Below are 26,252 nucleotides of genomic sequence, written 5' to 3' on the forward strand. Positions count from 1 at the left end.
CCTCAAAGTTCTGAGAATCCTGACTAGATTTCCATTTGCATAATTTGCTCTCTTCAGATGGGCTCTTTTGCTTTTTGTTTTCATTTTAAATAAAACATAGCTTTACTTGAACTTAGATGATGGATTCTTTGAAATTCTGTCTGTAGAAGAAAGCTCAGTAAGGCATCAGTCACTTTTTGTAAAAAGGTGTTCTAGATTTACTGCGGCATCTTTCCCAAGTCAATGTCATAAATATTATTTTACCACCTACTGTTATTTTGCCACCTACTGTTATTTTACCACCTACTACTTACAGCAGGGTCTGTCCTGGTATTCTGAAAGGTACAGAAGAAAAACATGATAGAAGTACTTCCCATTTTTAAAGAGTTTACAGTCTAGTTGCAATGACTTGGAGAGGCATATAACTCACTATAATACGACAGGAAAAGAAAGTGAAAAGGCAACAACAGGGAGAGAGAGTTAATTTCAACTAGAAGATCAGGAACATTTTCATAGAACAAGGAGAAATTTAGTTTGGCCTTGAAGAATGGAGATGGTTTTTTTTACAAGTGGATATAGAATGGGGAAAGACATTCTAGTTCAAAGGAGCGACTTTTGGGAGATGGGAAAATTTAGGCTATGATAGGATGAGTATAGAGTGTTGAGCCTGTCTCTGTTAGGAGAGCGTACAGCAATGTATAATGATGTATATTCTTATAAAAATATAAAAGGCTCCATACATCTTCCCCTCTAACTCACACAGCTGACTGAAATTTACCATCCATTTTAATTCTTTGGTTTATATTTACTTAATGAAGATTTTTTTAAATTCAAACTATTTATACTTATATTCTATGACATATACAAAAATACAGTAGGCATTTTCTGTGCTGAAAGAGCATAAAATTAAATAGTCACAGGAAACTTAGACAAACCAAAGGCCCACCAAGTGTGCAGATTGAGTAGTTACCAGAATTTAGAGTAGGATACGGGCCGAAGTGGATGGGAAGGTGTCACGGAGGAGAGGAGTCTTCCTGTTGGCTTGAAGAAAGGTATGACAAGGAAATGCAATGAAGAAAATGGGGAAGCATTCTGGGAGTGAATGGATGTGGTATATTTGAGTAGGAGAGTTTGACTTAAATATAGAATACCTGCAGTGAATACATCTAGGAAGGAAAATTTGGACCAGATTACATTGGATCTTGAATATCTGGATAGCAGTTTGGCAATTGCCTTGTATGAAGTCATTGGAGGTTACTGAGAAAAGAATAAAACAAAAACATAAAAACATAGAGCTGGAGAGGATATTAGAGGTCATTGAATCTTCTCCCCTTATTTTATGAAGAGTCTAAATTACTTTGCCAATGCTACATAGAATATTTGGCAGAGTCTGCTTTGGAAAGCAGGTTTCCATAAAGCAAAAACATAAAAATTGTATTAGGAATATAAATCTCGCAGATATTCTCTCTCGTAATGCCGTTTCAACAATACAAATATGTTATCTGAGTGGCAGAATGCAAAAAGCTAGTAGCACAATTCAGTAGATCTGATTAGCTAGTTAGTCACTTTGCAAGTCAGTTAAATGAGTGAATAGATTGTTGGGGGAGAGTTAAAGCCTCCAAATATGAGGTGCTATCCTAAGAGATCAGATATTCATAACCATCTTTGCAGTAATCACCATGAAAGGCTGGAACACCCAAACGAGCAGGTGAAGGTGGAACCTTAAAGACAACTTTGTCCAACTGCATAGTGGGAAGATGAGCGTGGGCCATCCAGACTGCTTTGAAGAGGATACAGTGATGGTGATAGGAGGTACACGATGTAATTATGTGACTATGTTACCTCAAATAGCCTTAAGTAGCTTGCTGGAATTTCTCTCTTCTTGCTGGTCTGAAGAAAGCAAGTGGCTTTGTTGGGGCGCCCCTCACGGCACGGAACTGTGGGTGGTCATCAGCTAACACCCAGAAAAAGCTGAAGCTTTCAGTCATACAGAACTGAATTCTTTCAACAACCTGAATAAGCTTGCAAATGGATACCTTCCCAGTTGAGCTTCAGATGGGACTATAACCTTGACCTATCTCTTGACTGCAGCCTTGTGAAACCCTATGCGGGGCATCCCATTAAGATGTGCTTGGACTCCTGACCCGCAGAAACCATGAGATAATAAATGGGTGTTGTTTAAGTTGTTAATTTTGTGAAAATTGGATTGCATAGCACTAGGTAACTAACAGGTCCAGCTTAGTACTTAACCTAAAGTAATTGTTCAATAAGTGTTAATTTTTTCTCCCTCCTCTAGTATATTTATTTTTATGTGATATTTCCTTGGTTCTTCTTTAAAACATTGTTTATCATAATACACCCATGGGATAGGTACAACTGGACTTGTATCATTTTTGGTATTCATTATTCTTTCTTTGATCCAGTTTCTTTATCAGTGACACAGTATCAGTTCCTATAACTCGATTACAATATCAAGGTGCTAATGAAAAACCCAAACCACAAAAATATATAATAGTCCTATGTATATAAACACATTAGTGTTCTTTCCTTTCCAGAAAACAGCTTTATTATCACTTACTATCTCTATGATCCACTGCCTTCTCATTGTCAAATCTCCCTTACCCCAAATAAACGTATACTCTAAGTAAACTCAATTTGCAAGACTGTTAGTTTTCACCAAAAACTTGTGCCCCTCTTTCACAGTGTAGAGTTATTGCTGGAAGGCAGCTGCTCACCCAGAAACTCTATCCTAGCACCTCCCCGTCATGCTTAGTTGTGATCATGTGACTGAATTTAAGTCAATGGGATGTGGGCAGAGGTAATGTATTTCCAAGTCTTGGCCTGCTAATTTTTCCATGTGATCTACCACATCGTCTTTCCCTTTACTATCACAAATGAATACTCTGAGGCTATAGGGGCTTATGCAGTCTCAAAATGGAAGGAACCTGGGGACTCAAGTGTAGGCGCCTCGAATAAGGCTGCCCTTGAAACACTTAGTTGGAATTAGAGTGAAAAAACCACTTAGAATATGCTGAGCTGCTGAGGTTTCGGGGTTTACTATAGAAGCTACTAGGGTTACTGTAATTAATATGCTCTGTAAATGTAGCTTTAAGACAAGTCCCCAACCAGAGGGCAATGCCTAGACACTTCTTATGTAGAAAATCCTGAAGCTGTCACACCTGCCAGGGCTGGGACTAGAGTATTTCCCTGAATCTGAAGATGGCTCAGATTGGCTGGGGTTGAGATTTTGCTGTCCTTTCTCCTTGGTTACCTAAACCCTCTTTGCCTCTCTACCACCAGCTGGCTGCTGTCCTGGTCTAATCAGGCAGAGCACCCAGAATCTTGTTATTTGAACACTGTCTAAACACTTTAAATACTGGAGTTACTTAGAACTCATGTTGCTGTGACCCAGGGCTCTCTCCCTACCCCTGATAAGATGAGTCCCTTTGGATGCCAGTGTGGGTGAATCAAACCAGAATATGTTTTGCCCTTTTGGAAACTAAACTGGGTTTCTTTGTCTCCAATTTGTGACTGATCCTATAATGAAGTCATTGCCCAACTTCTTTTTATCTTCTGTGCATTCTCAACGATCCCATTGCTACAGACACAGCATGCCTTGTGGCCATACCTGTCCAAGTTAAAATAAATATGTGATCCTGGCCTTAAAGAAGGTTCTTGATTTTAGTTAGTTAACAGAAGCACACATCTTTATTTGTGAGTAGTTGTGACACTAGTCATATATTGTGAAATAATAAGATACATATGTATATATGTGATATATATGTGTGATATATATACAACATATCTATCTATCTATCTATCTACCCCTGATTTTTGGCACAAAGCTTCTAAAACCCTTGTGATTTCCTGAGCCATAAGGGTGCTAGGAGAATTTTAAGTTCTAATATTTGGTGTTTGATACTGACACAGAGCTTCTAAGACCTTTGTAATTTCCTGAGGAATAGGAGCATCTGACACAGAGCTTCTAAATCCCTTGGTATTTCCTGGGTGAATGTAGATTCCTTTGTTCTAAAGGTCATCACTTGAATGGGGGCTGGTCACCAGAAAGACTGAGCCACTATATGAAGCTTGAAACTTAAAACTCAGCCCCACCCCCATTCTCTGGAGAGGGAAGAGGGGCTGAAAATTGAGTTAATAATGAATCATGCCTATGTGATGAAACTGCCATAAAAATTCCTGAACCATGTGGTTTCAGAGAACTTCTGAATCGCTGAACATGTGGTGCTTAGAAGATGGTGCACCTGAGTGCATGGAAGCTCCCTGCCTCATCCCCTGTCCGCTTTAAATCTGGCTGTTCAGCTGTATCCTTTGTAATATCCTTTACGATAAATGGGTAAACATAGAGAAAATGTTTCCCTGAGTTCTATAAGCCGTACTAGCAAAGTAATAGAACCCAAGGGGGTCATGGAAATTCTCAGCTTATTGCTGGATAGTAGGAAATACAGGTTACAACATAAGACTTCTGATTGGTGTCTGAAGTGGGAGACAGTCTTGTGGGACTAAGTTTTTCACCTGTGGGATCTGGTGCTATCTCCAGGTAGATAGTGTCAGAATAAGTAGAATCACAGGACACCCATCTGGTGTCCACTGGAGAATTGGTTGTTGGTGGGGAGAAATTCCCACATATTTTAGTGACCCAGAGGTGAAATATTCCATGTCGAGTCTGAATGTAGAAGAAAAAACAGTTTGGTTTTTTCCTTTCTAATACATATATGTTTTAGGATTTTAAGAAAAGTTATTACCCTATATATTCTGGACTCCTTTGTCAATTGTAATCCATAGTTATCCTGCTGTATAGACTGGTTCTATACATAATATCTTTTAACTTGAGTCTAACAAAGTTTCTGAACCTCCAAATCAATCATATTCCCCTGTGGCCAATTGTTATTTTCTCTTCTCGAAGATAATACTGAAAGACCAATAATCTTAAACATACTTTGTCCTACGCAAGATGCCAAGGAGACTCACAGTAAGGTGATGTGAGGGCTTGGAGGGCCATGTTTGCCTCTTTCCAATGTTCTCTGTCCTGTAGATAGCTGCTGGCCCTCATTTTTTCTTCTTCTAGACTTCCAGGACTGCCTCTTTTTATCTAAAAAACTCCCAACAAGGACAGAAAACCAAATGCTGCAAGTTCTCACTCATAAGTGGGAATTGAACAATGAGAACACTTGGACACAGGGTGGGGAACATCACACACCGGGGCCTGTCATGGGGTGGCGCGGGGGGGATAGCATTAGGAGATATACCTAATGTAAATGATGAGTTAACTGGTGCAGCACACCAACATGGCACATGTATACGTATGTAACAAATCTCCATGTTGTGCACATGTACCCTAGAACTTACAGTATAAAAAATAAAATAAAATAAAGTAAAATAAAATTTTCCTCATCAAAAAACAAACGAACAAAAAACAAGACTCCCAAACCCAAATATGCCAGATCAAGTAAGATTAATCCATGGTTTCCCTTCCAAAAGATGCTCTCACATACTATGAAGAGGAAAGACTTTAGAAGGTAGCACCTTTCTAGCAAGAAAATAAGTAACATTTTTGCCAAGCGTTAAAGGTTCTTGACAACCTGAGCGAGCATATGGTTTCCTTCTCCCTCGCCTCAGGCTAACACATACTCTCATGCTGTACCTAACCTATTTTTTTTTTAAAGTTTTTTCAGTGATTCCTTTTCAGCACGACAAATCAAACGGTTTGACAAGCTCTCTGTGATTCACCTCTAGGTTTTGCATGTAGATTAAAAACAAGATAAATTATTGTTTTATTACATAAAACCTTAACAACATAGAAAAATAGAAAATGTCTTATTTTGGGGAAATAAATATTATCACGGTGTACACTATATCTGGCTTGTTCAATACATTCACTTTATTTGTGTTTACTTAAAATGAATCATATCTTCTATTCTTAGTTAATATATCTTAAGGTAAATGGATACCATTCATTTGCTCGCTCATTCATCCATCTACTCTCCCATTCATTCATTCATTCATTCAACATTTTTTGAGAGCCATTCTAAGAACTCTTGGGCTACAGTGATGAATAAGTCAGTCTTACATTTACAGAACTAATGCTCAGCGTCTATTTAATTATTTCCCTCTCATTTTGAATGAGACATATTTTCACTTTCTTTTATTATTTTCTGAGGTGCATCTTCAATTGAGATTCTATGAGCTAGTTTCTTGTTCATTATCTCAAGAATTAATGTGAGCCCTTCTTCAGATATTTTGGCTCTCAATCTTCATCAAGTTTCCTTTGAAAAATTGTCTTCCTTTTACAAAAAGAGGATTGTATTGAAAGAACTGAAACCTGTCTTGTCCTACAGGTCAATAGTAAAATCACGTAAGCTAAGATAGGGACAAGGACTGAAATCTTGGTATCTCTCCCAGTTCAACTTGTTAATGTTTCTTCCTTTTAGTTGCTTTTAGGGGATGGGGATGGCACCCAGCAGTGTTTCTGGGTGGTAGCTTCCCTCAGCTGTGGCTTCCCTCAGCTGTGGCTTCTGAAGCAGACTTTCGGTGACCATTCTAATGATGACGATTCTCACTGGCAGCTACTCTCTGTGGCACTTGTTGAAAAGAAATGACAGTGGCTGCTCCTGTCAGATGGTAACTACTCTCAGTCTTCCAGTAGCTTCTGCTCGAGTGGCAAACCATGTCCAGGAAGTTCTAACATCTGTTTCCATTAGCAGCTGGAGAAGAACCCTGACTCTTTGTCATCTCCAGTAACTTTTGCCTTGCAGTCCAAAGAAGTTCTCAGAATGAGTTATTTGGAGGACAAGGTTAGAGTACATTAAAAATAACCCTTTTAATGTGCATTAGATAGTATCATCCTCTCCAGCTATCCCCTAACCCTCCTGGCTGTGCTAGACTTCTTGTTGACTCAAGATGAGCTCTTAAACTTGCTCAGGGAGCCGAAGAAACCAGCAACTGCCTCCCTTTTCCCAGCAGTGTCCGAATCCAGAAAACTGAGACGTTTCCCCTTTCTATTCATTCATCCAGCTAATATTTTTCTTAAGTGTCTATTCTAAGAAATATTGAGGCTATAATAGCAGCTCTATTATACTCAGAGCTTTTTGAAAATATTTATATATTATTATGTTAATTACATGAATATTCACATGAGTATAGAATTATTACTTGTAATAAATACAGGTCAATGAAAAGGAAGCATGGGGTGTTTTAAAAGAAGGCAATGACAGGAAGGATGCTTAGATGAGTCTACCCTGGGGAAGTGACATTTAAACTCAGATCTGAAAAGCTTCAGTGAAGTTGTGTTTTTTTTGGAAGAGGAGCAGGTTTTCAGGGTCATGTACACCAGACATAGGTCACAACTTTTGAGATGATTTAAAGATATTCCAAGAGAAGAAGCCAAGTCATTAGTCGGATATGTCAATCCAATCCAAAGAAATCTAGTTCAAAAAAAATTTTGGACTAAGGCATAAACATGGGTGTCACCTTCACCTTTGTATACATAATGATTAAAGCTACTAGATGTGCATCATACAATTGCCTATGGGGAGGATGAGGTGTCTGTAGATAGAGCGTCTCTCAGACTGAACTCTAAGTAGCTCTCATACTTTATGGTTAGTAGAGGAAGAAAGCTGGGTGAAAAGCCAATCTTAACACCCCCAGTTGTGTACTCTCCCTGGAAGTTTAGGAATCCCTCGTGTCTTGTAAGTTTGGAAACTGATTTACATAGATGTCCTTGTACCCTCAAAATAGTGAGGCAATATAAAAAGATACTTATGTGAAGATTACATGAATGTTCATCTTCTTTGTTAGACTGAAAACTTAATGAGGGCAGAGAATGTCTCATTTGCTCACCCAATTCCTAATACTCAGGATAGTGCCTGGCCCATACAGGAATACAGTGAATATTTCTAAATAAACTCATCCATCACAACTTTTGGGAATAATACAGCAACTTAAACAGAAAAAGTAAGATTAAATGTTTTGGCAAGGGAATTACTTAGAATAAAATAATAATAAATATATAGATACGTATACAAACAAGCATACACAGAGAAAATTCATCTTCTGTTTACAAAAAAATGGATCAGTACAAACTTTCTCATTTGTGCACACATCTTAACTTTGTCTCCCTGGGTGGAAGAAACATGAAAATATGAATTTTAAAAAGAGGACTCTATAATGGAATGGAATGTATTGCTAGATCCAAAGAGGAGTAATAAAGGGAAAACATACATTTGAGGCCAAGATAGTTGGTAAGAACTCAGATAAGCATGATAGAGTTATCTTAAATAAATTCTTCAAGGGAGATGCAGCACCACATTTTCCCCTGAAATTGCAAACCTCTGAAATAAAGGTTGGTTCGTTTGCCATAGGTCAAGTGGGTGCTTTAAAGCTATAGGCGAAAGAAAATGTAATCAGTTTTTTATTGCCTTCCCATGCCAATGAATAAAAAGGTGATTGTGACTTATATTCATGGACAAGTTTTCAGTGTGTAGTCCTCAGAAACCTAAGTCAGGAGCAATGCAGAGAGAGAAAGGGAGAGGGAGAGAGAGAGAAAGAGAGAGAGAGAGAGAGAGAGAGAGAGGAAGAGAGGAAGAGAGAAAGAAACAAAGAAAAAATTTGGTATATTGTAGGACAGAATAAAATTACTCTCAGGCAATGTTATAAACAATCTAACACTTCTAAAATTCATGTAGTCAGAATTACATTTGAGATTAAATTTATCAGACATATTAAGATTTAAAATTTCCTGTTCATCAATAGTGCCTGCAGTGTACATGGCATGATTATAGACAAATACATTATTCTGGTATTGATCTGTAAATTAGCAATAATAATAGGAATGATTTTAACTCATTCTTCACAAATGAAAGGTTCATTGCTGGGGTTCACTCACACTACTAGACTACTAATTCCACATGATAACTTAATTAAAACAACAAACTGACATCCACTTTACAGGATAACCTCATTTTTCTTTGCCATATTACAGAAAAATCTATTGCTCTTATTGTTGAATAATACTATTTGGGCGTTACATTGACAGTTGTCCTAATTCTTTTGTGGGTTTCAGATTTTGAGAATTTATCTTGAAAAGTATTCAAAAGGCATATAGTTATGTTCTGTGTATGTACACAGAAGACAGATAACGAGATGATTATGTTCCTGATGCCGGTTTATAAGTCAGTTGCTTAGCAGTGAAAATGTATTTTTTCAAGTAATAATTATAAGATTTTTGGATTTGATGTTGAAATAGCACTATTATATTTTCTAAGGTTCATGTTCCTCCTAAAGTTTTAAGGTTTGTGTTAAATTGGCTTCTGGCTGTTGGCCTGCAAACACATTGACTATTTATAGTATTATTTTCTTTAGGAAAATACATTCCAAATTCCAACTGGGAATGTCAGGAACACATGCTCTTCCCTACTGGGGCCAGGGCTCAGTTGAGAAGGACACTAGATACATTTGATTATTTGTAACTTGACAGGCTTAATAGAAATGTATCACAATTTGTCTATCTATCCTCCTATTGTGGACATTTAGATTGTTATAAAAATTTCACTGTTACACACATATTTGTGTATAAATCTTTGTGCATATTTTTCACTGGGATAGAACTTATATTTATGAACCAAAGGTTATGACTACTTGGAAGACTTTTAGTACACATTTCCAAGTTACTTTCCAGAACAATTTAAACCTTACACAAATTTGCATTCCTACAGGTAATTAGGAACTTACCTGCCTCACCTGTACTGAGAATTAACATAAAAAAATTCCTTTGTTGATTTGATGGTTAAAAAAAAAAAGCGGGGGGATTTGGTTCGTTTTTACAAATTGTTTAAAAATAATTTAAAGGTTCACTTCAGTCCACTTAATTTCTTTGTTAATGAAATTTTATTCTAGTTACAAACAGTAAGAGGCTATGAAGAGACTTCAAACTGAAAACTTGTCAAATTACTATCTACTGAGTTATTATTAGTCTCAGTGATTTTTGAAGGCAGAGCTTAATTATATATTACTGCTAACAATGCTCTCATTCAAAGCCAGCACCAGGAAGGGTAACTTTGTCTCATCTTGCAAACTCTAAATTGCAGCTTTTATCAGGAATCCCAGTTCCTCCCTATGTCCTCCCACCCACAGTCCAGTGCATTTCTAAGTGCGGTTGGGGTGCTCTCTACCTAAGAGTACTGCACAAAATGCTGTGTTCCTGGAATCTACCTGAGATCTGTTGGATTAATGTCTCTGAGGCCCAGGAAATACGAGTTTTTTAAGCAATTGATTCTCATGAGCGTGTGAATTAAGTGAATCTTTTTCTTTTTTTTTCTTTTTTATTTGAGACAGAGTCTCGCTCTGTCACCAGGCTGGAGTGCAGTGGTAAATCTTGGCTCACTGCAACCTCTGCCTCCCAGGTTTGAGTGATTCTTCTGCCTCACCCTCCCAAGTGGCTGTGACTACAGGCGCACGCCACCACGCCCAGCGAATTTCTGTGTTTTTATTTTTTTTAGTAGAGATGGGGTTTCACCATGTCGGCCAGGATGGTCTCAATCTCTTGACCTTGTGATCTGCCTGCCTCCGCCTCCCAAACTGCTGGGATTACAGGTGTGAGCCACCGTGCCTGGCCAGAATCTTATTTTTATTTTATTTTTTCCTTCATATTTTACTTTGTGTGAGTGAGGATATTATTTTTTTCTCATTTTGCTTCTATGCAAAACTTGTAACTTTTTCCAGAGGTTAATAAGTCCCTGATGAATCTAATTAGAAACTGGCAACAATGAGCTGCTTATGCAATGCTTGCATAATTGACCCGTGGCACCTACCCTGAGAACACTGTCACACGGCGCATCTGTTTAACTGAAATTGTGTTTGGTAGATCAACTTCTCATTTAAAAGAATGTTAATTCTAACACACTGACACCCACGTGCTCACCATTTTGCCTGCCAAAGAAAAGAGACCTCCTCATTTTAGACATTATAAGGAAGCAGATTTAACATAATGAAAGAAAAATTAATTTTAACTTGAAACCCTCTGAGAATTTGCCATGCCACTAAAATCCAGTGTGAGGAGTGAAAAACACATGAGCTTTTGAAGAAAAAGATTTGAGTTTGTGCTCGAGCTTTGCTACTCTCTAGCTGTCGGTGCCTGAGCAATAACTTAGTCTCTGAGCGTCACTGTTTTTTCTCTGTGAGATGAAGATATTAACAGCGGCCACCAACTTCACAAGGTTGTTGTGAGAATCAAGAAAGATATTAGAGGTGAAGAAATTTTGAGATTTTGAAGGTCAGCTGTAGTAATGCACAGTTGAGACAGTGCCTTTCCCAGCCCTTCCCACCATGGAAAATGTTACTCTCTCTGGCAGAAATCATGTTGAACATGGCTCAGTGTACACAGTATGAGCCAAAAATCTTATTTATTTATTTTTATTTTTCGACACGGAGTCTCACTTTGTCACCCAGGCTGGAGTGCAGTGGCATGATCTCAGCTCACTGCAAGATCCACCTTCTGGGTTCAAGCGATTCTCCTGCCTCAGCCTCCCAAGTAGCTGGAGTTAACAGGCGTGCACTACCACGCCCAGCTAATTTTTGTGTTTTTGGTAGAGACAGGGTCTCACTATGTTGCCCAGGCTGGTCAGGAACTCCTAACTTCAAGTGATCTGCCTGCCTTGGCCTCCCAAAGTGCTAGGATTGTAGGCGTGAGCCACCATGACTGGCTTGACCATTATTTTTAAATGGCTGTTGAGTTGTGTCATGCAGGGTCACTTCGAGGACACGTGTCATTTCTTTTGTGATGCATTCCACACTTTTTGTTATTGTAAAGTTTTGGAGAAGCAAGTCTCCTGCCATTGTGACTTCTTTGTTTTAACTCTCCCGAGAAAGCCAAATGACTGCTATTTTCAGAACACCAGAGCACGGCAAGGAGTGTTGTATGGGTGAACCTGACTTTCACAAGGAAGGAAAAGTAAAGTAAACTGTGGCTTTCAGAAGCCATGGCCTTTCTTTCCCTCGGCACAGGAGGCTGTCAGCTGTCATGCTGAGAGCAGAGTAAATGGATACTGAAGCAACACTTTCCAGGGTTTGTGCATGGTCATTAGGGCTCGATCATGAGAGGCCTTACAGCAGCCATTACTCAAGCCACTCTCAAATACCAAAACCGGGGGCTGGGATTCTGCAATTGCAGAAAAGGATAACGTTGGAAAGAGGCAGAACAGAAGTAAAGCGAGTGGGAGGTGAGATAGGGCAGACATTTTGGCCTCTAATCAAGAACCTCCATTTATAATGGCATTTTTTCCTGAACCTTAATCTGCCCTTGGAGGGAAAAAAGTAATAAAGTGAAAATGAAGTACCCTTGAGGGGATGAGGGGTGGAGGAGAGGGGTGTCAGCTACAGAGGACCTTTGACAAGGCTCTTAGTCATTTATATTTGAACCCATTCCCAGAGGGTGAGCTTGCCTTTCACTGCTGGGAACAATTGTCAGGCAGCACATAATAGAGACAAAGAGTGAGCGCATTTCCCCCATCAAGGAGCAAGGCTTGCAGAAGTCGTTATTCTCTGTCCATTTGTTCCTGTTACCAAAAGCCGGCATTGTGCATTGTGTGTTGGAGCCACTCTTCCCTCACGGCTCACTTTGGTTATAGTAAAACTGTTCAGGGATCCTTTTCTGGTCAGGAGAAATTTGTAACCCTGTATTTCCCAAGGTGAAAAATTCATGTAATTTCACTGCCATAAAAAAAAATGACATAAGAGAAATCCTCCTACTCTGCCCCCTTCCCCTAGCTCCCCAATCCGTTATCTTACCTACAGGAATGACTTCTGCTTGCTGAATTTAATCGATTACTCACAGACCAAAGGCCTTGGTGGTCTTCTCAAAATTAAAATTATCTTTGAACCACAGATACAACATCATATTATTACACCTTGTGAATTGGGATTTCCTAGAATTTGCATCAATGCCCTAAAACATAAAATACGTAATCAAACATAAAATGTGGTGCATTCATAGCACTTGGGGTTAAACTAAAGAATATGATGCCTCTTTATTTGAGCGGAAGCCCTAATAGACCTTCAGGGAGTTGTTGACAGAATACAGAGAATAATTCTGTTTAAGTAATCTAGGTTTATAAAAGAAAGCTCCAGATCATAGCTATAGCTGTGTTAATGGGCAGAGGGCCACATTCTGTCTTCTACATTTCTGATGTGTTTGGAGAGTGGCTAAGGTGGCACAATTAAAAATGATGGATCTTAAAGATGGTAAATTCTTTAAGCCATTTTAGGTTAAGCGTAGTTTATAGTTCATAGATTAAGCACAGTTTAAATAAATCCAGATAACTTCGAGATACTTTGTTTTAGAGACAGAAATGCTAGATTTGAGAACATCTCTGCTTCTTGTGAACTCCGACTTCGGGGAGGTCACATCATCCATGCGAGCCTGTTTTTTATTGGTGAAATGGGAATAAGCAACCCTGGCCTAACTCACAGGGATGTCATGACCATAAGTCAGAGTCATAAGGACTCACAACAGAGCCAACATGTCATACGGGTTCAATGAATGGCAGCTGTTATTATCTAAAAGACCTTCTAAAGTGTGTAATTTCATGGTGGGTACTAAAAATGCCATGACATTTGTTAGGACACTAGAGAATAAGAGAAATGGCATAAGATATGGTTATGTTGATATGGTTGATATGGTTAGGCTTTGTGCCCCCATTCAAATCTCATCTGGAATTATAATCCCCATGTGTAGAGGGATGGAAGTGATTGAATTATGGAGGTGGTTTCCCCCATGCTGTTCTTGTGGCAGTGAGTGGATTTTCATGAGATCTGACAGTTTTATAAATGGTAGTTTTTCCTGGGCACTCACACTCTCTCTCCAGCCACCATGTAAGACGTGCCTGTTTCCCCTTCCACCATGATTGTAAGTTTTCTGAGGCCTCCCGGGCATGTAGAACAGTGAGTTAAGTAAACTTCTTTTCTTTATAAATTATGCATTGTCGGGTATTTCTTTATAGCGGTGTGAAAACGAACTAAAACAGTAGTTAAGAGATCACACTTTGGGGCTGCCTGGGAACCAAATAGTAGCTACATAATTTGGAGCTAGGTATTTGTCTTTTTCTCTTTACTTACCAGTTGAAAGGGATTAGCAATAGTATTGATTTGTAGAATTGTTGCAAGGGTTAAATGAGCCGATGTGCATGGAACACTTGAAACAGTGCCTGACACAGGGTAAATTCTGTCTCAATCTTCGCCATTCTATTATTATTGTCATTACCATTATCAACGTTCTGTTTAATGCAGCCATTTCCAATAGAATATTTCTGAGGCTTCATGGAAATGCAAGAAAGCTAAGGGCAGAATTTATTTTAAAAACTTATTTAAGAAATGTTGCCAGTTGGGTTTCCCTGGAAGCAGATGTGGCAGCATGTTTCTTCAGGAAGTATCCTAGAAATGAAGACCTAGGAATGAAAGGAAATGGAGGAGGAGGCAGGATTGAGCAGGCAGAGAATTGAGATGCATGCACACCTGAAGGACCGCTGGCCCCAGAGGGAGCACTGTGTTGAGCATAAATGCTCATGCCTTTAAGCAATCTTTGCATGTGGATTGATCTGGAGAGGGCATATCTTGAGCAAGAGTGTTGAGCCAGTCCCTGAAGGGCAGTCAGCTAATGGATATCCACTTCCAGCCTCTCAGCAGCCGGGGTGGCAAGTCCTGATTGAAGGAGAGTCTGGATAGCACACATCTTTGTTTCTCACAGGAATATTTATTTGCCAGGCTCTGAGTCAGTTACATTTGTGCCATTTCAAAACATCTATATATTGTGTGTCATCAGCATTTCTGTATACATGCTGCTTCTGCACAATGAATTCTAGGCTTCTAGAAGGCAGGTGTTGTGCTTTCGTTTATCTTTGCCTTCCAAGTATCTAAAATAGTGGCCATTGCACATTAGCTGTTCAATAAATTTAGGTGTGTGAGTCAACAAATGAATGGATGAATGGTCAGCAGGATAGTGGTTGTAATGACATTTTCAGAGAAAGGACTAGCAATCATAGAAGAGAATGATCCAGATTTGCTTATCCTAATATGAGAACTGCTGTTCAGGGCCCAGCAGTTGGGGGAAGGGAAAAAGGGGTGCTCAGAAGACTTGAGACTGAGAATAAGGGCCTACAATGGATTCCACTGATGAATTTAAAACTAATTTTGAAGTAGAATTTAAAATCAGTGTTTACAGACTTTCTATATGATGACCATATGATTAGGAATTAAGAAGTGCCTTAACATTATAACAGTTCTAGTGGCTCAACATTTTGAGATAAAATACATCATTAACCATATGTTCATATCTTTAGAAATTGGGCAGTATAGAGAAAAACAAATGAACATTTGTGGATGCTTTTAGATTTATTTCACAGGTTCCTTTTTTTTGTGCAGCTCACTTATTGTGGATGTGTTTATTTTTAGTGCTAAAAATATTTAAAAATTTGAAAATATTTGAAGCATTTGCCTCTGGTTCTGGAACTTAACATCATACCTCTATAGGGTAAGACAACTAGTCTTCAGAAATTTGACTGTCAACATTATGCATTTTTTTTTTGTTTAAAATCTTCCTGAAAAAATTGCATATGTTCACATAAAAAGAATCTTTGCTTTTCAGGTTTCATTCAAAAGGATCTTGTCCCACTTGTCAAGATCCTTCCTGTTTTCAAAAGAGGAAAATATAATTTTTCTCTGGTTAGAAGTTTTAAGTTTTAGACCAAACTCTCTTTGCCTCAAAGGTTATTCAACATTTTCAAACGGGCATTGTATTTTTAGGACTAGCTAAGCATGCTAGAACTTTTACTTAACTTATCTCCTGTAAGGAGTGAAGATATATCAATTTTGTACTCTAGAAAGACATTTACTAATGATTAAAATCTATTAGACCATAGCATCTTAAAAACCTGGACTCAAGCAGGTTTTCAGAAAAACAATTTCAGATAATACCCCGGATATTATACACACTTACAGTCACTTTTCACTATCTTCACACCTCTATGTGGCCATGACTTTATAATGGCTCACAGTTTAATCAAGACTGTTAAGAACATTAAGGGAATTTTTATTTAAATTAGTCAAGTTCCTTGCAGAAGGTCATAGTGATATCAAGATACTATAGGCATAATATTTGAGGATTCGATGCTGTAACTGTCATTACATAAACTTAATATTGTCTGAGAATTAGATTAGCAACTTCAGGTAGTCTCTCAGTCTTCAATATTTACATCCTCTATGAAATATCAGGCATAGCTACTCTGGCAGCCTTCGGTAACTGTTAATACTCATATTGGGTTTCGGCTCAGATCTGCAACCTTGGGTCCCCTCCCAAAGGGTGTGGGTTGCAGACATTCACCCCTGTGCTTTCTCACCTTTTTATTGAAGCAAAACGTAACCTTATGCATAACCTTATGTCTGTAATAGTCCCTTTATTATGAACTCTCTGGCGGTTACGACAACCTGGAATGACTTACCTCTAAATTAAAAAGCCAGTTGGTCTTTTTACAGTCTGTAAAATAAAACTAACTTTAAATTAGTTCACGTTCCCTCCATTTATTGACAGATGCTGTAGTTGGATAATCTAATCTGGCATTCTCCTCTTCTCCCCCTCATTGATTTATGCCCCCTGGTGATGGGTTAACCTGATTACCTGCGAATTTCTCTAAATACCAAATTTAAGACCCCTTTTTTATTATAATTAGGCAAAAAGTATTTGTCAAAGGGTAAACAGGCTGTGTAGTGGAGTCTTTGGTGCCTATATGAGTTATTTATATACCTCAGAGGAAGTTGTAAGTAGGGAGGGGTGAAAGATGGGAAAAGCAAGTCATTTTTAAACTCTCGAGTCTAATTTTTGAATTTGCACCTGTTTCATTTCCCAGAAAATTATGGTTTTAAAAATTGTATTTTATTCTCCTACAAAGCAGGGACTTTGGTTGCAAAACAAAAGAAAGCTGCTCTAACTTAAACAGAGAAGGAATTTGTTACAAGCACCACAGGTGGCTCACAGAATTGTCCATGTGTGGCAAACAGGTGGGAAAGAAGAGACTGAAGTAAGGGGCAAGACTCCTCTGCCACCTCCACAAGAACAATGTGGCAGGACAGCTGACCCTGGGACATCCCTGTGGACACACTGCATGGATGGACTCTGCCCACCAGACACTTCCTGCCACGTTGCTGGGCTCTTGATTCCACCCTCACCGCTGCCGCCACAGTGAATAGTCTTTGTCTACCTCTGCCCATGCCCCATTCTTTCAAGATTCAAAATCCCTGATCACCTTCACAATCACTGGATCACAAGTGCAGCGTGGGAGGTGGGGGGTGGGAAGTGGGATGGGAGGAGGCAGAACTCAGGTCTGTGCCCCCCATCCCTCAACTGCCCCCACTTCCCTCACCTTAGATTTCCAAACATAAGAATCGTGTTTCCATGCTGTGCAAGGAAACACTGACAAATATTCACTACAAAATTCCTGTTTTGAAGGCATTCCTTTCCAGAAAAAATAGTACAGAAAAAATAATAAAAAAATGGTTGCACTGAGATACATTACCCTTGCGCTCAATTCCAGTGTTAACATTGGTCCTAAAGCTACAGTATCAAGAAGAGTGTTGGTAATGGAAATAATTACAGAGAATAAATATACTCATTGCTTATTATTATTATGAGTTAGTAAACCCCATGAAGGTAGTTTTTAGCTATCCAGGATTGATTATTCAATCAGTGAATTTCCTTTCCTCATCTGTCTTTCCCTGGCTATCATTAATCCAGTGATTTTCTGTTTAGAATTGTTTTTATCATAGAGAGGTGGATCAGCGCAGGAAGAAAAGTTAAATTTCACATTGAATGTTACTCCTTTATATTGGCTGTAAGGGCAAAATCTTTGGCCACAAAGTTGAAAATGGAGGCTTTTTCTCCTCTTATTCTCTTCTATTTTTTTTGTTGATTTACCACCCAACAAATATTTATGGAATGCCTTTTCTATGTATGTTAGGAAATGTACTTTGAGAGTATCTTATTTTTAGTTTCTATTTATAGACTCTTATTTATACATTTGTTCGCTGTTTTTTACTTTCTTTCATATATTTTTTTTCCTTTGAATCGTTGGGTAAAACAGTATAAATAAAACAATAACTATGGATGATCAAAGTCACAAATGACCTGTGGGAAAGAGAAGACTGGTGATCTGCTATGTGCTTTTTATTCAAAGCATGGAGTTCGGCATCATGGGAATATGAAGGTGATACGATCTAATCCTGGACCACAAATATTTAGATGTTTAAAGAAAATTGAAACAATTCTTTATGATGAACTATTGCTAAAACCAGAATTAGGGAGGTAAAACTCCAAACCCACCTACCTCGTAATTTTGTATAAAGCTGCTCAGGCTACGGTCCTTGTAATCATTGTGCCTATTGCTTTTGGCACATAGATAACTGAGAGCTATAGTACAACTTTGTATATTTTAATGAAAATCGTATAATGTAGGTTAGAGGTTCTGTGTTTTGATGATTGGTAAAAGTCTTTTTCGCAAGGGTAACTTTCCCTAAGTAAAGTAATCAAGGCACATGATTTGATAATTGATGCACAGGGAAGTGCTTTAATGAATTATTGAAGCACTTGGCTCAGGTGTGTGTCTCCCAGGGACAGAATACAGAATTACAGCTCAGCAATTAGATCATCAATGTTCCTTACCCAGTTGACCATAATTAAAATAATTTTATTCTTGGTTTGATACCGGGAATTAAAACTCACACCTCAGTTATCTGGCAAAAGCTTTTCAAGGCTAATGGCATGAGACATGAGGGTTTTCAAATGCCAACCTGTGTTCTTCTAAATATAGAATTCCTCAATCATTCATGTCTGATTAAAGTTGTATTTGGCTAATTGATAATGACTTTTCAATTAGGTAAAAGCATATTTTATGTAGAAATTACATTTATTTACATTGATGTTTCTCCTCTTCAGAATGTCTGGGCTTCTGTATCCAATTTGATCTCACTGCCACAACTCATAGGAAGCCTTTGTAAGGGTAACTGGCAGTCACCCCCAAACACAGGTTGATAAAAAGCATGCTTTGGAGCATGGCATTGCATAAAGTATTATTTTCGAAGAATATGTAGGAAACTTCCCCAGCCCAGGTAAGAACATCTGTGGAGGCGTTTAACTGTGTTTGAAAGGGAAGTGCAGGCTGACAGCTCTTTTCTGGCGGTGGTAATAACAAGGTTTTCTTCAGGTAGGAAAACTTATCACAGTAACATTTCATTTCAGGTGTTTCTCTTTTCTGCCTGCTATTGTGGAAGCAAGAACGGGCCATGCTGAACCAGGTGGGCAGAGTCATAAGCTGCTGCAGTCTTCTGTTGTCTACCTGATTGGGCCTGGAATAGAGATCCTTTCCAGCTCTGCTGGCGGCTTAGAGAGGGAGGCAGAGCTCTTTCTGCCATTGCCCTGCCAGGTGGCAGAGGTGACCCCATACCCCCCGAGGAAACAGTGGCCCCGACGTGCAGAAAAGCCCCATCACCAGGTAGAGGTTCACTTTTCATTAGCCAGGCTGAGCTTTGGGCATCATAGAGCATGGCTGGCCCTTTGGGGGGTCTCTAGGTTTCCCTAGGAAATGAAGGAATTTCTTTGGAAGTCCTGTAGGAAAATACTCAAACCACAGTCATGTACTCAGAGAGACACGTCTATGAGGAGCGCCGCGGTCAATCCTGTCTACCTTACCTCTAACTTATCTGCTTACTCAGTCTTACTTTTTCCGTTTCTGGAACCACAGCCGTGATTTTTGTCTCTCGGTATCCACATGGTATTCACTTCCTGACCAATCTGAGTGCATTCGGCTTCTTGCTACTCTCACTATTCCGGATGGTATACCCTGTCACCAGAGTTATTTTCCTAAAACACAGATACCACTATACAGTCTGCTGCGCAAAAGCCTCTCATGGTTTTATTTAGAGAATAAAATCCACATTTTTCAGATTAGATTTAAGCATAGCATATGTGGACTCCACACTGTATTTTTGGTTTTAACACGGACAGGAACTCCCCAGGAGCCAAGACTCTGTTAAAACTAGATCATTCTTCCTCTCTGGACCTGTCTCTGTGACTCTGCTCATGTTATTGTCTACACCTGGAATAGCTTCATCTTCCTCCACCTTTCCAAAACCTCCTCGTCCTTCGAGGTCTCCCCCAAGTGCCAACAATTCCCAGCTGGAGTTCTCTAGTGCCAGGTTGTGGGAAGTTGTTGTTAACACTTTTTGTTTTGTGGGCAATGCTCCTCCCTCTCACTCACTTTGTTTCAAATTCCTTTATCAAGAGAAAGCCTTTCACTGCATCATGGAAGGTGTCAATGCAGCCTCATCACTTTATTGACCTGTGCGACCTTGGTAGGGCACAAGCTAGAACCTGCTTTATGTCTCTCTTGTCACTGCTTTCAAACACTTTGGGTCAGCTTATCCTTTCCTGCTTCTTGGTGACATCTTGAGCAGGTTGCAGAACCTTAGGTATAGATGAATTCAAAGGAGAATAGTTTCTTCTTCAGGTGTTACAGAAATCTCGTTCAATCAGAATAAAAACTGTAATTTTCCCCCAATTTAAAGCTTCTCTTTCTGTCACCCTCAACACAGGCCTCACTCATGGTTCTAGAACAAGCCGTGAAGAAGATAGAGAGCATTGTTTTGTCATTCTCCTTATATTGTTTCTCCCTGCTTTGCTTCAGGCTCCTCCAGGGTGAGAGAAGGAGACAGTGGAGGAAAGGGGCCAATGGCCATTTGATTAGCTGGTGCTCTTTCTAGATCTCTCTTGGCTGTTGGGTTTCCTCTGTCATGGTAAGTGCCCAGACATTGGCTCTCTCCAAGGGGGCATTTGTCAGGGGCCACCTGACATGATTGATGTCTTCCTGTCCAGCTGATCTCTTGGTTCCACCTCCCTCAACTCCCGCGCTGGAATGGCAGCCCATCTGTTTCTTTCCTTGGCAGGCAGTTCTCTTGGGCACTGTCCTTCGAAGAAATTGCAAGCTTGGTGCTCTGCCCACTTGACCTATTGGGAAGCACCTTATCCTTGTCCTGTCAGTGGCATGAGTGGTCCAATCACCAGCTTCTCCCTGATTGCCCATGCTTACTTCGCCATATGGGCAATACCATCCATACGCCAGCCTGGGGACTGCTCCACATATAGGGCAGATACCTTCTCTCTTCACTTAGACCTTCTACACTCCTCGGCCATGTGGGGCTCTCATGGTTCTCAGCGTTTCTTTTACTCTCCAGTCCAGAGGTAACCCAGGGTGGGTCCACACTTCCCTATAACTCAGGAGGCTCCAAACAGAGAGTGGGATGCCTTTCCTCTTGTCAGCTCTTCCTGTCAAGGGATTCTTGGAGTCTTTTTTTTTTTTTTTGAGGCAGAACTTCCCTCTTGTTGTCCAGGCTGGAGTGCAATAGCGCAATCTCCGCTCACTGCAACCTCCACCTCCTGGGTTCAAGCGATTCTCCTGTCTCAGCCTCCTGAGTAACTGGGATTACAGGCACGTGCCACCATGCCCAGCTAATTTTTTTGGTATTTTTAGTAAAGACGGGGTTTCACCATGTTGGCCAGGCTAGTCTTGAACTCCTGACCTCAGTTAATCCACCCATCTCTGCTTCCCAAAGGGGAGTCTTTTCTTGTAAATGAGAGGTTGGGGAAGTTGACTCCTCCCTTCTATCTTGAGTATTTAGCATCTCTCTGTAGAAAGAAGTTTTTGCCATCCACTGACGTCAGTTTTGAGACTTTCACTGTAATTCCAAGATATCCAGAAACGCTATTTTTAATAATGTTCTCTTATTGCAGAATGGGGCATTAGAGTTGGGGTTAGCTGCTTACTTCAGGAGAGAAGGATAGTCTAAAGTCACACTAACGATAAATGATGGGTATTCGGTCAAATCAACCCTTGTTCCTAATGCTTATGGAGCTCAAGTGTGAGGGAATGAAGATTTTGGAAAGGCAGAGAGCAGAGGAGGAAAGCCGGGAGATGCGGCTTCCTGGGGCTATGGTGGGGTAGATTAGGCAGATTTCACCTACTCCAGTTGCCTTATTTCACCCTGTCTAGAGCACTATTGGAATGATGAGAAAAGATGCCTTCCCCGGTTTTTCTTCAACTTAAGGGCTCTCTGGCATCCACTCACAGCAGTATCTTCAGAATGATAAATGGTTATCATTTCTCCCTTAAATTGCAGTTTTTCTACAAACTGTCAACATAAGGTTTCCAGAATTACTGAGAAAAGAAAATACTGGACATTTTAATTTAGAAATTTGGCTCACTGAAGAACTTGTATAAGCTGGATGCAATATACTTAGTTTATGGTCTGGTCTTGCGGCCAGGTGCAATGGATGTTTATTATTAGGTCATCTCAGAAGGACACCCGTGTTCTAGTGTGTAACACTCCCTCCCTGCCCCCCACCCCGCCACACACACACACGTGCACGTGCACACACACACACACACTCACCATATGGTTCTGTGGGGCTGCCAATCACCATTCTTCCCACCTGGCCAGAGCCATGGGGGTGGAAGTGGCTGTGAACTAGGCCTCACAAGAGAAGTCTCCCCTTCATGTTTTTCTAGCTAGAGCTAGTGGGTCTTCTTTCTTCTGATGGCAGAGCTGTTAGATGGTGAGACAAGCACCACCTGTGGCCATGATCTGTCCTGTCTAGTGAAAACCCAAGGCATGGGAGGATGAAGCCATCCAGATAGGAGAAACAGACAGACAGAGAGAGACGAGAGACAGAAGTGGGTCCAGGTGATATTCAAGACCCAAGCCCCGTTGTTCCAGGTAGGAGGCTCTGGCCTTTCTGGCACCGGGCTGTGTGAGCCCACTGACCCCCTTGCTCCTCAGGCTGCCTGCTCCTGGGGTGAGTTACACACTACGGAGGAAGTCAGCCTCCCGGGGCCTGGCCCAAGGTCATTCTGCTCTTCAAAGGGAAACTCCTTTGGAGAGAAATTTTTTGAGCCTGCCTAGTCACACATCTTGGCAGCTTAGGAGAATGATGATAATTTAAACTTTATCACAGACACAGATCATTAAATTCGAGTTTCGTCCTGGTAGAGATAATGACAGGTGTTAAATGAGAAAGACCTTTAGAGTCTCCAAAAGCATTAGGATGGTTTAATTTGAAATATTTTAGCACGCTACTAACACATCGAATGTGAATTGGTGGAACTGCGTACATTCCATCTCTGTCTGAAATCCTAGTTCAGCTTTTTGTTGACGATCTGGGAGTGTGGACGATCTGGCGGAGAGTGAAGTCAGACAGATCAAGAAGCGAATCTTGGTTCCGCAACTTCATTGTGTTCTACCCAGAAGCCCAAGGTCCAGAGAAGTAAAGCAATTTCCTCAATATGACAAATCTAGTGTCCATGCAGGGCTTTATCCTTGCCAAAAACTGTGATGGCTCCTCTGACTCCGAGGAAAATATGAGGCTCAAGGCTTCTCTTAGTTCAGGCTGCTCTGGCAAAGTACCATAGAGCTGGTGGCTTACACACACCAGACATAAATTTCTTACAGTTCTAGAGGCTGGATGATGGAGATAAAGGTGCCAGCATGGTCCGGTTCTGGGGAGAGCCCTCATTGGGGGTTGCAGACTGCAGACGTCTTGTTGTGTCTTCACATGGTGGAGAGAGAAGGTGAGCTCTGGTCTCTTTATTCTCTTGATAAGGGCACTAATTCCATTCCTGAGAGCTCTACCTTCATGACTTCATCACCTGCTGGAGGCTCTGCCTCCAAATCCCATCATGTTGGGGCTTCAGGCTTTGACATATGAATTTTGCAGGGATACAAACACTTAGGTCATAGCAAGGCCCTTCAGACCCAGCCAGACCCCACATCCAGTCCCGGTTCCTGTCAGTTGCTAACCCTGTGCTTTTCCCCCTTGGTGCTTTCACGGTTTCCTTTCCTCTGAAGTCATCTGTTCTTTCTTGCCCCGTCTCCACCACCTTTCTTTATTTGTGCTGATCTTTCAAGGTGTAGTCCAAATCTCACCTCGCTGAGGCTTTTCCTGACGCCTCTCTCCAATTTTTTTCTGACCTAGTCCCTTTGGGCAGATCAATTCGGAGCAGTTTGCACAGCATCTGTGGTACACTCAGTGAATCCTGGTGTGTTGCGGCTGTTTATGCTTTGTCTGCATCTCCACTCAGACAGCGGAGACAAGGCTTTCCTCATCTATTACTGTGCTTGGGTTTAGGCCGTTCTGCTTTAGCTGCAGCCTCCAAGACTGAACAACCAGCATCCATCATATTCGCATGGTAAATAAATAACCCCGTGTCTTTTGATTCTGAATCTTTTTTTTTTTTTTTTTGAGAAGGAGTCTCATTCTGTCACCCAGGCTGGAGAGCAGTGGTACGATCTCAGTTCACTATAACCTCTGCCTCCTGGGTTCAAGCTTTTCTCTTGCCTCAGCCTCCTGAGTAGCTGAGATTACAAGCGTGTGCCACCATGCCCTGTTAATTTTTGTATTTTAGTAGAGACAGTTTCACCACGTTGGTCAGGCTGGTCTCAAGCTCATGACCTCAAATGGTCCACCTGCCTCAGCCTCCCAAAATGTTGGAATAACAGGCGTGATCTACTGCTCCTGCCTGATTCTGAATGTTGTTTTCTGTTCATATCTACTTTAGGCCCCAGACATTTATCTCCACATACCTTTTTAACCTACCCTTGATAATTTCTGAGATCTCTTTCTCTAGTCCCCACATCTTACACTATGGAGAGCCACCTGCACTCCCTTCATGGGAGCTCTGTTAGAGGAGGGACCAGAAAGATTTTGTCAATCAATCTACTCACCTATAAATAACGCCACGGTGTGGCTCCTCGATGACCTTACAGTTAGGGTTTATTTCATACCTCTCAACTTGGGACACATTGGGCATCCAGCCTGCATGTTATTCCTCTTGATTCCCTGTGTACATTACCTTTACTTTAGGAGTTAAAGCCTCCTTTGCAAAAACAAAGATTTTGACCTTTTGTCCGTGTTTTCTTTTAAAAACAATTTACCTTTTAACCAGAAGGTGGCAGTATAACACAAACAAAAGTTTGAGTAAACTGCCGTTTTTAGTATTTTAGACTCACTTCAGCATCACAAGCAATAGCAGTCCCATTCTGGCCTAGATTTCTACAATAATTCTGAATTTAAAAATAGACTCTTTCTAAAGATTTGATCTATTGGTCATCTTTTTACTATCAGCCATTCGCATACATTTTTTCCAACTGGAAAGTTTGGCCCTGTTTATATCTAAGAATTCCTTTATCCCTGCCATGTCGAAAGTATAAAACAAAAGAGAGTTTTTAGGAAAAATTCTCTTTATCTATTTTACTATGTGCATTCATCTTAGTGAATTTTTAGTTGCTACTTTAAATTCACTATATTATGTCAGCTAAGATAAAATTATTTGGGCTATGGTGTGAGCTCAGATGAGAAAAACAGTCTTTCGGTGGAATTTATTTGAATGCACATTCTAGATATAAGTATACTTATGGGGATATTGTCCTTCAAAGAATTATTTCAGTCTTCCAGAATTATAATTTATTTTTTAGACTCAGCATTCTTTGTGGAATTAGATTTCCTTTGATTTCGTTTCTCAGACTTTTAAAATTATCCTTATCTTCTAGGGAATTTCTCAAATAAAACTGGAAGAAAGCATTCGTCAGACCAAGATGAATTTTATGTCTCAGGAGCCAAGAAGTAGTTTGCAGGATGTGCCTAGTTAAACTTCTAGACACCAAGAAGCAAAGGTTAGAAGTGCATCAGAAAGTTAGAAATCTATTACTTAAAGGCTATATCTACTGCATTTTGTTTTCAGAAAAGACAGTGAGTTGCAAAATGTTCAATTATGGTGAATAAATACTTGCAGTTTAGGTTATTCCAATTCATTTGTGTCTAAATAAGCATTTGAAGTTCTTCGGCATATTTTCTCCTTCTAGAGGCAAGAGGAATCTTCCTACTACAGATCCCATGCCCTGCATCCCCATTTACTTTCTGGTAAATATTTTACTTTCTTCTTTCACTGTGCTGATCACACATGGATACCAGGTTCCAGAACCTGAAGCAATGAGGTGCTGAAGCATGGGTAGAAAGAAAGATCCAGCACAGAGTATCCCTACCAACACTGACTCTAAACTAATTCCGTCATCCAACAAATAGTAGCTACTATGAGGAGTCACTGTGTGAAGTTCCAGCCAGGAACAGGCAGACACTCTCTCTGCTAACATCCTTGTGGATCTGAACCCTG

The 26,252-nt window shown here is 40.2% G+C and overlaps 1 protein-coding gene and 2 long non-coding RNA genes across 4 annotated transcripts in view; 2 read left to right on the forward strand and 1 right to left on the reverse strand.

Moving 5' to 3' along the window:
• Window positions 1–2,362, forward strand: part of LOC108586153 — a 30,412-nt gene extending 28,050 nt beyond the window's left edge. The window contains exon 5 of the long non-coding RNA XR_002521884.2: window positions 1,651–2,362. This is a non-coding gene — a long non-coding RNA (uncharacterized LOC108586153). The remainder of the gene's footprint in view (window positions 1–1,650) is intronic.
• GALNTL6 (polypeptide N-acetylgalactosaminyltransferase like 6) overlaps window positions 1–26,252 on the reverse strand; it is a 1,207,198-nt gene that overhangs the window by 179,379 nt on the left and 1,001,567 nt on the right. The window lies entirely within an intron of this gene.
• On the forward strand, window positions 20,738–26,144 carry LOC116274090. The gene is made up of 3 exons (XR_004182555.1): window positions 20,738–20,826; window positions 23,536–23,654; window positions 25,633–26,144. It is a non-coding gene; the product is annotated as an uncharacterized LOC116274090 (long non-coding RNA).

This window comes from Papio anubis, chromosome 3 (genome assembly GCF_008728515.1).
Source record: "Papio anubis isolate 15944 chromosome 3, Panubis1.0, whole genome shotgun sequence".
Lineage (NCBI taxonomy): Eukaryota > Metazoa > Chordata > Mammalia > Primates > Cercopithecidae > Papio > Papio anubis.